General features: G+C 39.3%; 1 non-coding gene across 1 annotated transcript; it reads left to right on the top strand.

Moving 5' to 3' along the window:
• The first annotated feature begins 11,431 nt into the window (after positions 1-11,431).
• Positions 11,432-11,594, top strand: LOC114887884. Its single transcript, XR_003791642.1, has one exon. It is a non-coding gene; the product is annotated as a U1 spliceosomal RNA (small nuclear RNA).
• The last annotated feature ends 468 nt before the right edge of the window (positions 11,595-12,062 follow it).

A 12,062-nucleotide genomic window follows, 5' to 3' on the forward strand; every position in this document is an offset into this window, starting at 1 on the left:
GAGTGCTTATATTAGTGTCAGACAATTAGATTCCTAGCAAAGAATATTACAATAGAATAATAAAGACATTTATGTCATAATGATGAAGGGATAAAGCTATCGATGACATAAAACAATTCTAAACATTTATGCATCTAATAATAATAGAGTTTTAAAATACATGAAATAAAAATTGATAGACCTAAGGAAAGAAATAGACAAATCCACAGGTATAGTTGGAGATTTCTCTTAGAGATTTTTCCTCTTTTAATACTCGATAAAATCAAGTAAAAGGAAATCAGCAATGATATAGAAGGCTTAAACACACTATCAAACAACTTGACCTAACTGATATCCATAGGATATTCCATCCAACAACTATAGAATACATATTATTTCTAAATGCATATTTAACATTTATCAAGGTAGACCAAATTCAGGCCCCTAAAATGAATCTAAACAAATTTAAAAGAGATTCAAGTCATGTAAAGTACATTCTCTAACCAAAATGGAAGTAAATAGAAATCAAACCCACAAAAATATTGGGAAATTTTCTGAAAATTAGGAAACTAAATAACATACTTCTAAATAACCTATGAGTCAAGGAAGAAACCAAAAGACAAAATCAAAAACACTTTGAACTGAATGAAAACACAATGTATCAAAATTTGTGGGATTATTAAAGTAGTACTAGAGACAAATTTATACCACTAAGTATCTATTTTAGAAAAAAATGATCTCAAACACATAAACTCAGTTTCCACCTTAAAGAACTGAAAAAAATCCAATAAAACCTAAAATAAGTAGAAGAAAGGAAATAATAAAGACCAGATCCCAGTAGAAATCAATGGAAACATTTTTAAAAATCAATAAATTCAGCAGCTTATTTTTTAATAAATATACGTATACGCATAATGTAATAATAAGCAATAAATATTGTTTAATAATGACAAAATTGGTAAACCTCTAACCAAACTGATCAAGGAGAACAATAAAGAGAGAAGACACCAGTTGCCAATATCAGATATGAAAAGGGATATCACTACAGATTCTATAGATATTAAAATGGTAATAGGGAACTATCATGAACAATTTTATGCTAATGCATTTAATAAATTAAATATAATGTAAAACTCCTTGAAAATCACAAACCAGCAAAGCTCACTCAAGAAGAAATAGCCTGAATATCCCTGTATCTGTTAAAGATATTAAATTTGTAAATAAAAACCTTCCAACAAAGAAAACTCCAGGCCCAAATGGCTTCATCTGTAAATTCTGCCAAACACTGAAAGAAGACATTAGAATGATTCTATTCAAACTCTTCCAAAAAATTGAACAGGAGGGAATACTTACCAGCTCATCCTAAAGTCAGCAGTACCATGAAAACAAATCCAGACAAAAACATTACAAGAAAACTACAGAATAATATTCCTCATAAACATAGATGCCATGATTATAAACATTTTAAAAAACCAAATCAACAATAGTATATCTTGACCAAATAGGGTTTATCCCATGAATTATCCCATGAATCAATGTTAAAGTTGATTTAACATTTAAAATGAATCAAATTCACCATACTAACAAACTGAAAGAGAATAACCATATAATTATCTCAACAGGTGAAGAAAAAGCATTTGACAAAACTCAACATCCATTTTTGATTTAAAAAACCCAACTTTTAGCAAACTTACAATTGGAAAGTAATTTCCTCAATCATATGAAGGGAATCCATAAAAACCTCTAGTCAATATCACAATGATGGCAGGCTGAATTTTTCCCCCTAAGATCAAGAACAAGACAAGGATATCCAGACTCACTACTTTTACTCATTAAGTTGGAGTTTCTAGCCAGTGCAATAAGGCAAGAAAAAGAAATAAAAGGCATCCAGATTGGTAAGGAAGAAGTAGAACTGTCTTAACATACATACACATATGATTCACATACAATATGATTGTCTATCTAGAAAATGGGATGCAATCTTTTAAAAACAAGTTACTGACACTAATACAGGAGTTTAGCAAGATTGCAGATTGCAAGATCAATATACAAAATTCAACTGTATTTCTATATACTAGCAATGAACAATTAGAAATTGAAATATTTTTAAAAGATAATAGCATCAAAATATGAAATAATTAGGTATAAAACTGGAAGAATATATGCAAAACCTGTCATTTAAGACTACAAAAAAATTGTCAAGAGAAATAAAAGAAGACCTAAGTAAATGAAGAGATATACCTTGTTTATAGGTTCAAAGGCTCAGTATTGTTAAAATGTCAATTGTCCTCAAATAGGTTCAAGACAATCTCTATTTAAAATTTCATAAGGCTTCTTTTTGGTAGATATATACAAGATGACTCTAAAAGTTACACTGAAATGTAAAGGTTGTAGAATAGCTAAAATAAATTTTTAAAAGAAGTGCAAAGTAGAGTTAACACTACCTGTTTTTAGAGTCAATATAAAGGTACAGTAATTAAGATAGTGTGATGTTGGCATCAGATAGACTGACAGATCAATGGAACAGAATGGAGAATCTAAAAATTACAAACAGACACACACTGATTTTTGACAAAGGGCAAAGGCAGTTCAGTGGAAGAAATATAGTCTTTTTAACAAAAGGATATCTGTGTGCAGAAAAATGAATTCCAATCAATATACCAAGAAAACCTTAAAATAGATTAGATACATTAATGTAAAACTGAAAAATATGACAATTCTAGAATAAAACATAGTAACAAATCTACTTCTTTGGATATTATACACTATTTTTATTGTTTTGTTACTGGATAATATTTAGTGGTAATCATATTTCATTACCATCTTCTTCTGTGCTTGTCTCTATATCCCAGGAGCTGGAAACCTGAAACTAAATTTCTCAAACTCTTTAACACTAGATTTTGAAGTGCAATGTAAGTTCTGCCAATGAATATACTCATATGTAACCTGGAGAGTAGGAATGAAGGAATGACCTTTCCTTCTTTGACAGTGGTGATGGCTGATGTATGGGTTGTGGAAAACATGAACTTTTGCAGCAGTTGGACACTGCATTTCACTGCCTTTCTGATTTTGCTCCTCCAATCTTTCCAATGATTTAAACACAACTCCTAATTCCTTATATTTATTTTTTTCCTGCTTGAAATACTTTGTTTCTTTTTCTGTGCTGAATCATGACCAATATATTCTAAAATATATAAGATGTATGCTTAAGTTATCAAAGCCAAATGTGAATATCTTAATCTTCATAACCCAAAGATCTTATAACACTTTAACTCCATTAATTCTATATTTTTAAAATTAAGCTTCAAGATTTTACACTTATTCTTTTGTATATTCAATGTTCATGTGGATTACCCACTTATTTACAACCTTCCTTTCTCTTGATTCCTTTCTACATTTCACATTTTCCATCTGGAATCATTTTTTTTCTGCCTGAAATACATCATTTAGAATTTATTTTACTGAGGGTTTGTTGATAAGAACTCTGTTTAGTCTACCTAAAATGTCTTTATTTTGTGCTCATTATTAAAGGATATTTTCACTAAATGTAGAATTATTTATTAGCTATTAATTTTGTCAACATACTTAAGACATTCTTCCTTTGCCATCTAGGTTCCTTTATTATTGTTGGGAAGTCAGCAATTAACCTCTCATTCATTTGAAAACAACCTGTATTTCTTTAAATCTTCTATTAAGATTTTCTCTTTGTCTATGCTGTTCTATGATGTGTTTACATGTTTTCTACATTTGTAAGGCTTCTTGAATTTATGGATTTATGACACTCATTGGTCCTGAAAATTCTTAGCCACTATCTCTTCAAATATTGCTTCTGCCCTATTTTCTCTTTCCTCTCCTGGTATTCTGATTAAATGTATGTTAGACCTCCTCACTCTATCCTGTGTATCACTTGACTACTCTTCATTTTCTAGCTTTCTGTCTCTTCATGTCATACATATGCTACTTTCTTCTGGCATATCTTCCAATTTACTAATTCCTTCTTCAGCTGTGTTCGATCTGCAATTAAACTCATTTTTGGATTTCTAATTTTAATAGTTGGATTTTTCATTTTCAGAAGCTCTATTTAAAAAAATTCTGACAATATTTTTAGCTTCCTTCTCATACATATATATTTACACTTCTTTTTATTTCCTCAAACAGAGCATTATGGATGCTATGCTGCACTGCCCACTTCCCTTTGGAATAAGAGATTCCTTTACTCAGCTGATGGGAATGTTGTTGTCTGACAGCCTCTTTGGATCTTGCCTTGGTGGAAAAGAGGTTCCTTACCTTAGTTGAAAAAAGGGTCTTCCTAGGGCTGAGTCATATCTAAGGATTGGTTGCAATGGGGATTTAACAATCTAAATCTCTCCCTCCAATTCAGGATATCTCTGAAGAGCCATCCTAGCTTCAGATCTTCCTCTCGTGTTGGCTGAGGCCTGTTGAGACTGCATCCCAGTCTGACTTCTTCCTCTGCCCAATCCTGCTTTCTTTTCTTCCCCCACAGGTGTTGATCCCCAATAAACTTTCTAAACTCTAATATCTATCTCAGAGTCTGAGTCCCTGAGAATCCAAGCTGCAGCCCAGGGCAAACATAATTGTTTTATAAATTCTCTCTGGTAATTTTGATACTAAATTCCTTGTTGATATATTTCTATTGCTTTGTTTGTTTCTGTTTTTCCATGCTTATTTTGTTCTTTGTGACTTGGTTATCTTTGATTTTATGATACCCATTATATTTAAAATAATTATTTGTAATATTTGAGGCCAAGGATGCAAGTGCTTTCCTTTGGAGAAAAACTTCATTTCTTCTTTCAAGTGCCATAGATATATCAGTATAGGACCACCCTACGCCAAGTTCATGCCCTAAGGCTCCTTGGACCATGTAGAAGATGTGAAACAAGACTGCAAAACTGTAGGCAGGCTGGATTCCTTCTGGTTCACATTTATACCAGCTTGTTGTGGAATGTATCACATATTAGACTTCAAACCTTGTACAGATCTTGGATTTTCATTTTTACCCCCCTTTTTTTATAAGGACTTCAAAACAAAAGTTCAAAATTCCCCAAACTGGCCAATGCTCTTAAGGCAAAAATGTCTTCTGTGTTGCCTTTACTGCTCACATTTTCCCTTAATTAATTTTCCCAGTAATTCCTTACTATCTTGTTATCTATTTGATACTTTTAAGAGGATTTGTAGTTTTTTCTCAATGGGTAATTAGAACCAAATAACCTCGCCCACTATTATGGAAAGCTAGGAGCACCAGTCCCACCCACTTCATGCAGATATTTTTGAGATATGATATATTCAAGAGTGTCAGGAAAGGAATTCAGATAGCCAGAATCTAGCAGTGGCTACTAGTTTGCTTTGTTCTAAAAGACTGTAAGCTTCCTTCTAACCTCAGAAGAAAAGAGTGCCAAGATGGATGAATGATGTCTGCCATGGTCACAGGAGGTGGTTAGCCATAGAAATCCTGGGGCCAGATAATTCTGAAAATGTTTTCCAATTCTATGGACCTCTGAATTTATGAATATGAAGGGCTATTTTTGCCTAAACTTTAGCTAATCCTCTCATTTTATAAACTGCTCAGCCTGAGGTTAAGACTCTCCATGGTCTTGTCCCAACCTATATTGCCAGACTCTCCTGCTACTACACCATATGCACCACAAGCCATAGCTAATCAGACACTTTGTCTTCCCTGAAACATCTTTCAAGCTTTCCATCTCCAGCAACTTGACTCAGAGTTTCACTGCTTGGAACACTTGCTCCCCATTGTACACACAGAAATTGTGGACATTCTTCTAACTTAGCTCAAATCTCATCTCAACCATAAAGCTCTCTTTGGTCTTCCTACTGGATTGCTCCTTCCTTTGATCTGTCAGAGCTTCTGAAGCCTTTCCAGCAAACTTATCCTTTCTCTCTCTTTTTCCTATATTATCTGGGTCTTTCTTTAATCTCTTGTTCTATATTGTTAGGTGCAAGAGACTCAGGCTGGGACTGCCTTATCTTTGTACCTAACATAGCTTGATACTCAACATGTCTCCTTCCAGGGGAGAAGTCTCTGACGAAGGAGAAAAGTCCTATTCCTCAGTATTATTTGTTCTTCAGGTGTGGGCAGTAGGAGCTACTCATATGCTGAGGGATAACTCTAGATCCCCTGAGCTGTGCCCACCTCTCCCCAGAGTCCTGGGACAGCTGTTTCTAGGGCTCATACTGAAGCACAGACAGTAGGACCAGGAGCCACATACATGCTTTGGAGGCCAGGACATGAAGGCAGGAGTAGGGCACGCCTGGGTTGCTGTCACCCACCAGCAACAGAACCGGCCAGGCCAAGCATAGTTGAGTATTTAAAATACACTAAAGGCCTGCTGCCTTTGAAGTTGGAAACTATCTCTATTTAATCAGAGAGAAACAACTTTTCAAAAGACTTTTTCCCCTCTTTTTTACCTTCAGCTTGCTGGCTTCTCCTGTGGTTAGTAGCATGAATAAAACATGCATATCCCAATTAAATCTTGATTTAATTTCACTTCTTTGCAAAGCTGATGAACTCCAGTGCTTTCATAAAGACACTGAGCATTAGCATTCTTTTGTGATGCACAATCCATTCTGAGGAACAAGGGGCTAAAAATAATCAGCTGCCTCTCTCCTGGCCTCGCCAAGCTCTCAGTGAGTTATAGGGAGAAAGGAAAACACACACACACACAGCTCCGGCCAGGCTAATCCTCCCTGCAGAGACGCCCTGGTAACTGCAGAGAAGGAGAGCACATTTGACCATGAGGAACGTCTTAGGGTTGGAAGGCAAACACAGTCTGCAAAAAATGACACCTTCCTAGGGACTCTTGGGCACTTCACCTGGAAGAGTCAGTAGCTCACAGTGATTTGAGAGTCCCTCCCTTCCCCTGCTTCCCAGGAGGCACCAACAGCAGAAAGTGCTGGACCAAACTGCACCATCCCAGAAGGCTGACTGAGCTTTTTGGTTACCACTTGCTTTTGAGTTTGAAAAATATGAAATTCCCCTGCAAGTTTGTTCTCATCATTTCAAAAAATAAATACATATTGAAGACTGGAAGGAAATGCATGAAGTTATTTCTGGATGATGGGATAATGGACCATTTTTATATTATTCCACATACTTTGCAGTTTTTGAACTCTTTTTAATAAGCAGAACTATATTTTATCATCAGAAAAAGTTATCTTAAAGAGACACATGTATTGAGCTCCCCTACTATATTCTGGAAGAGTGATTATCTCAGAAAAAGGTCCCTAAGTTCAAGGAGTTTTTAACCTACATAAGGTAACTAGTAGTAGACAAGGTAACTAATAATAAGAACTAAAGTTTGAGGTCTTGGTTCTAAGAGGTCTAGAGAAATAACTCTCTGTGAAGGTAGCGGTAGATAAAGAAGACCTTCCAGAGGACGTGACACTAGAAAACTCTGGATCTCAGGGTTAAAACGGCCTTGGGAGTCATGTAGACCAACCCTACATTTCATCTTAAATTTCATCTTCATCAGCCCCAGGGAACAAACCCCTGGAGAACATAGTCATTATCTGACCAGAGACTTGATACTGTCCAAGGCAGTATGATCCATGTTTGGGTTTCTCTTACTACCAGGAGGTTCTCTCTCACACTGAGCTTGAATTGGTACCCTGGTGGCTCTGATTTGCCTCCTGAGGTCACAAGTACTAGATCTGCCCTTTCTTCTGCAAGACGGTCCTTCTCATCTTTCACATCGGCTTTTACACATTTCTTCTGAATTCTTTCTTTTCTTGACTAAACAGCTATAGTTTCTTCAACCACATCTCAAACGGCATGACTTCCAAATGCCGAGGGCTTTGAAAAATGGGCGAAACTCACACAAAATGAGAGAAAGGGGAATGAATATTCTTAGCAAGGAAAATGGTACAAGCAAGACACAGATTTTGAGGGAGACCAAGTATGTGGATTGGTCTAGGAAGAAGCCAGTCGATCTGGGGCTGAGTTTAACTGGGGAGTTTGTAGGAGGTTCAGGTAGAGAGGTAGGGAGGCTGGCCCCCTTGGGAAACCCTGGATTGTAGGCTCCATTCCCCACACATTGAACAATCTCTCTCATTCGAAGAGGAGCCTGCTCTGGGATTCAGGAGATCTCCTTGTAACCAGGTGCTATAGCTTCATGAGAACCCAGGCCACTGTGGACCCAGTAGGAGATGGCCAGAGAGAAGACAGCCATGAAAAGATGCTTGGTGTTTAGTTACTGCAGACAGCTTTTCCCTCAGCTTCTAACTTGCCCTGTGATCTGACCAGCAAATCATAGACAATCCACAGCCAGCTTGTGGAGGAAGACTCCCTGAGGTCTCCATGTCCTTGGGGATATGTCAGTTTAGCCAAACTGGAGGTGGTTAGTAGGGGCAAGCTTCAAAGAGCTTGTCCCTGAGATACAGGCTGATTTCATGGTTTGTGCAAGGAGGATGCTAGAAAAGAGGAGGGGCCACAAAGAACATGACAGGCCAGGGCAGGCATGGGACAGAGAGCTCAGGCACAGAGGGGGTTGGAGGACAGGTCTGAGGGTAGTTGCTACCTGTGAATTCTCCCTCATCCTCAAATTCCTCCAGTCTCATGGAGCTGGAGTGAATACCAAAGGATGGATGGATGCAATGAAAATGGTGCAGAGGCTGTACACACTCAGGACATCATGATGATGAAAATGGCAAGCCTGACATCTGTGGGCCCTGCAGCAAGGGTCGTAGGGAAGCAGCCTGACTGGGACCGCCCATCTTCCCTTCCCACACTTGGTTCCACCCTATGCGACAAGAGGACCTGCATGCATGTGTGTGAATACTCCAGACCACATGTCTAAGCTCCATTCCTTGCTTTGAGAACCCGGAACCTGGTCTTGAAGAAGGGGTTGTGAGATCCAGGGGTCATGTCCTGTGGGTGCCAAAGATGTGGACACAGCAGGACAGGACAAAAGCCAGTGCTGGGCCCCTCTAAGCATGGAGCCCAGAGCCAGGGCCCTGGTAGCGTAGGGCTAAAGACAGTACGGATGAAGGTCTGATGACCCTAAAACAGTGAAATAGAAGCAAACCACACAGGCCTGGACTCAAATCCTAGGTTTAATACTGACTTTCTTAGTCATTTAACGTCTTAGAGTTGTAGGTTCCTCCTGGACAAATCTGAGACTTCACACCTGCCTTGCAGAGTGGTTCATTTCTGCCAAATATCAGCCTTCCAATAAACAATGGTTATTGTTGTCTTTAACATAAAGTCAATCGGCAGAGGACAGCAAACTCAGAGCAGTGAGAAGAGAGAGCAGAACCCTTGGGAGAGGGAGTGATCAAGGAGAGTGGAGAGAGGTAGGTGAAGTTTCCCTTGGGGGCTGAAGACACCCTTGGACAGCTTAGGTAGATTCAGATATGTCCAACCCTGGCCACGGGTCCACAGCTCACAGGCCTTCAAAATTGTTTTGTATTATTTCAACTGAGCAGGCTCCTGCTCCATGTTCAGAAAAAAAAAGCCTGGGCTTCCCTTGTGGTGCAGTGGTTGACAGTCCACCTGCCGATGCAGGGGACACGGGTTCATGCCCTGGTCTGGGAAGATCCCACATGCCGCAGAACGGCTGGACCCGTGAGCCATGGCCGCTGAGCCTGTGCGTCTTGAGCCTGTGCTCCGCAACGGGAGAGGCCACAACACTGAGAGGCCCGCGTACAGCAAAAAAATAAAAAAATAAAAAAAAATAAATAAAATTTAAAAAATTAAAAGTCTACTGCTTTTTAAAATCTCCAGACTGTCTCCCACCCTCCATTTTGCACAAGTCCAGCCCACACTGAGACTCTCTCCCATACAGGCTACACAACTGAGCCTCCAAACAGCTCACACCAGTAAACAGGCCCCCAAGACCCAGGAGGCACACACTGTGGGAAATGCACACACGGGTAGAGACAGACCTGCTAATACATTCACAGGTTGGAGGTCTTTCTCCCGAATGCAGACGAGATATTGCTGCAGTAAAAGGTGAAATTGCTCAGCCCTATCTTCCAAGCACGGACCAGGGAGGAATCCCTAAGACCAGGCTGACACAGCTCATAAATCTCCCACATTTCTGTTTGTCCCAACCTGCATCATTTCAAGTACATGTGGGATTGTCACATTTTAAGAAAATAAATTAAATGAAATGGTAGATTCGCCTTTGTGATCCTGATGTGCAGATTACATATTATTACGTTATGTATCTCACACCCTCCAGTGCATTTGCACTAGGGTATGATTATTGGATTTTGATGTATTGCCAACTTCAAACTCAAATAAATATTTTTCTCTACTAAGTGATGCTGGGAAGGAAGGCACTTCTTAAACATAAAGCCTATTTGTGTGGTTTAGTAAGAAATGCAAGGAAGCCAAAGTGAGGAAGAATAAATATGCCAGCTCTGGTCTTCCATGGTAAGTCTTGTATATCTAGTTCCTTAAACCCCAGAAAAATAGACAGACACAGAAAAGAGGCCTGGAGCCTGCTCTAATTCTCAGAAGAATTCATGCACTCGCTCAACAGACATTTATTCAACATCTACTATGTGCCAGGCACGGTTCTGGACATCAAAGGTAGGACAGTGAAGAAGGCAGACAAAAATCCCTGCCCTCCAAAAATCTGCATTCTAGAAATGAGAAAATCAACGAGTAAAATATATAGCATTCCTGTGGATAAGAGCCTTAGAGAAAAATCAATTTAGTCAGTGGGATAGGGAGTATGTTTGGTACCAATTATAAATGGGTGGTCAGAAATGGCCTTGTGGAAAGAGTAACATTTGACACAAGCCCTGTAGGAAGTGAGGCAGCCAACCCTGGAGATATCTGCAAGAGGGAAGTGCATGAAAGCAGATGGAACAGTAAGTCCAGAGACCCTGAGGCAGCAGCAGGTCTGCAATATTCAGAAGACAGTCAAAGCCTGAAGCAGAGCAAGGTTAAGCAAGGGGCAGTGAAGTAGAAGTGAGGGGTCAGAGAGGTGATGGGGGATGGGGTGGCCAAATTGGTAGGGCCTTACAGGCCACTGTAATAACCTTGGACTATTTTAGGTCTGTTGTACAGTGATGGGTGAAACATATATTGCCCCTGCTTTTTCAGAGACTACCTTATGACTGAAAATCCTTAAGTAGTCAAATATGTATAGAGTGAGAAATGTTATAGCTGGGGAGGGGTGCTTGAGAGGAGTGATGGGTAAGTCAGAGAGAGACTCCTTCCAGCCCACTGCTACCCCCTCCACCATGGAAACCTCTCTTCGAAAGTCTCTGGTTATCTGAAGACACCACTCAAGAAGGGGTCTGACCTCCCCTCTTTACTGCCCTTAATGTAGCTTAAACAGTTGGCAAACTTTAGAAACCAAGAGAAAAAGAAATATTAAAAAGGACATAGAATTTAATATGGTACAATTTCACCTCTCACGTAGGTCTAAAGAATGTAACTTTATGTCATTAAAAATATATATGGATACTTACCTGGCAGGGGAGATACCATGATCATGAAGGTGGTTTACCCAGGACGAGGCTCACTCATTGCACTGCGAGTGTGCTGACACCTGCAATTTCCCCAAATGGGGGAAACTCAACTGCATAATTTGTGGTAGTGGGGAACTGCATGCGCGCTTTCCCCCAGCAATTTGTGTTTAATAATAGAACTGACCAGTTGAGCTGAATGAAAGGTGTAAAAACGTTTGAGGTGGACTTTCTCTCATAGCGCAGTGATTGAGAATCTGCCTGCTAATGCAGGGGACACGGATTTGAGCCCTGGGAAGATCCCACATGCCGCGGAACAACAGGGCCCATGAGCTGTAACTACTGAGCTTGTGTGTCTGGAGCTTGTACTCCCCAATGAGAAATGCCACGACAATGAGAGGCCCTCGCTCGCCACAACTAGAGAAAGTCCACACACAGAAACGAAGACCCAACACAGCCCAAAATAAATAAATAAATTCAAAAATAATTTTTAAAAAATATGTGGAATCCTAGAAGATGGTGGAGTAGAAGGCCATGTGCTCACTCCCTCTTGTGGGAGCACTGGAATCACAACTAACTGCTGAACAATCATCGACAGGAAGACACTGGAACTCACCAAAAAATAT

This window comes from Monodon monoceros, unplaced genomic scaffold, assembly GCF_005190385.1.
Source record: "Monodon monoceros isolate NGI ecotype Baffin Bay Population unplaced genomic scaffold, NGI_Narwhal_1 Super_Scaffold_7, whole genome shotgun sequence".
NCBI lineage: Eukaryota > Metazoa > Chordata > Mammalia > Artiodactyla > Monodontidae > Monodon > Monodon monoceros.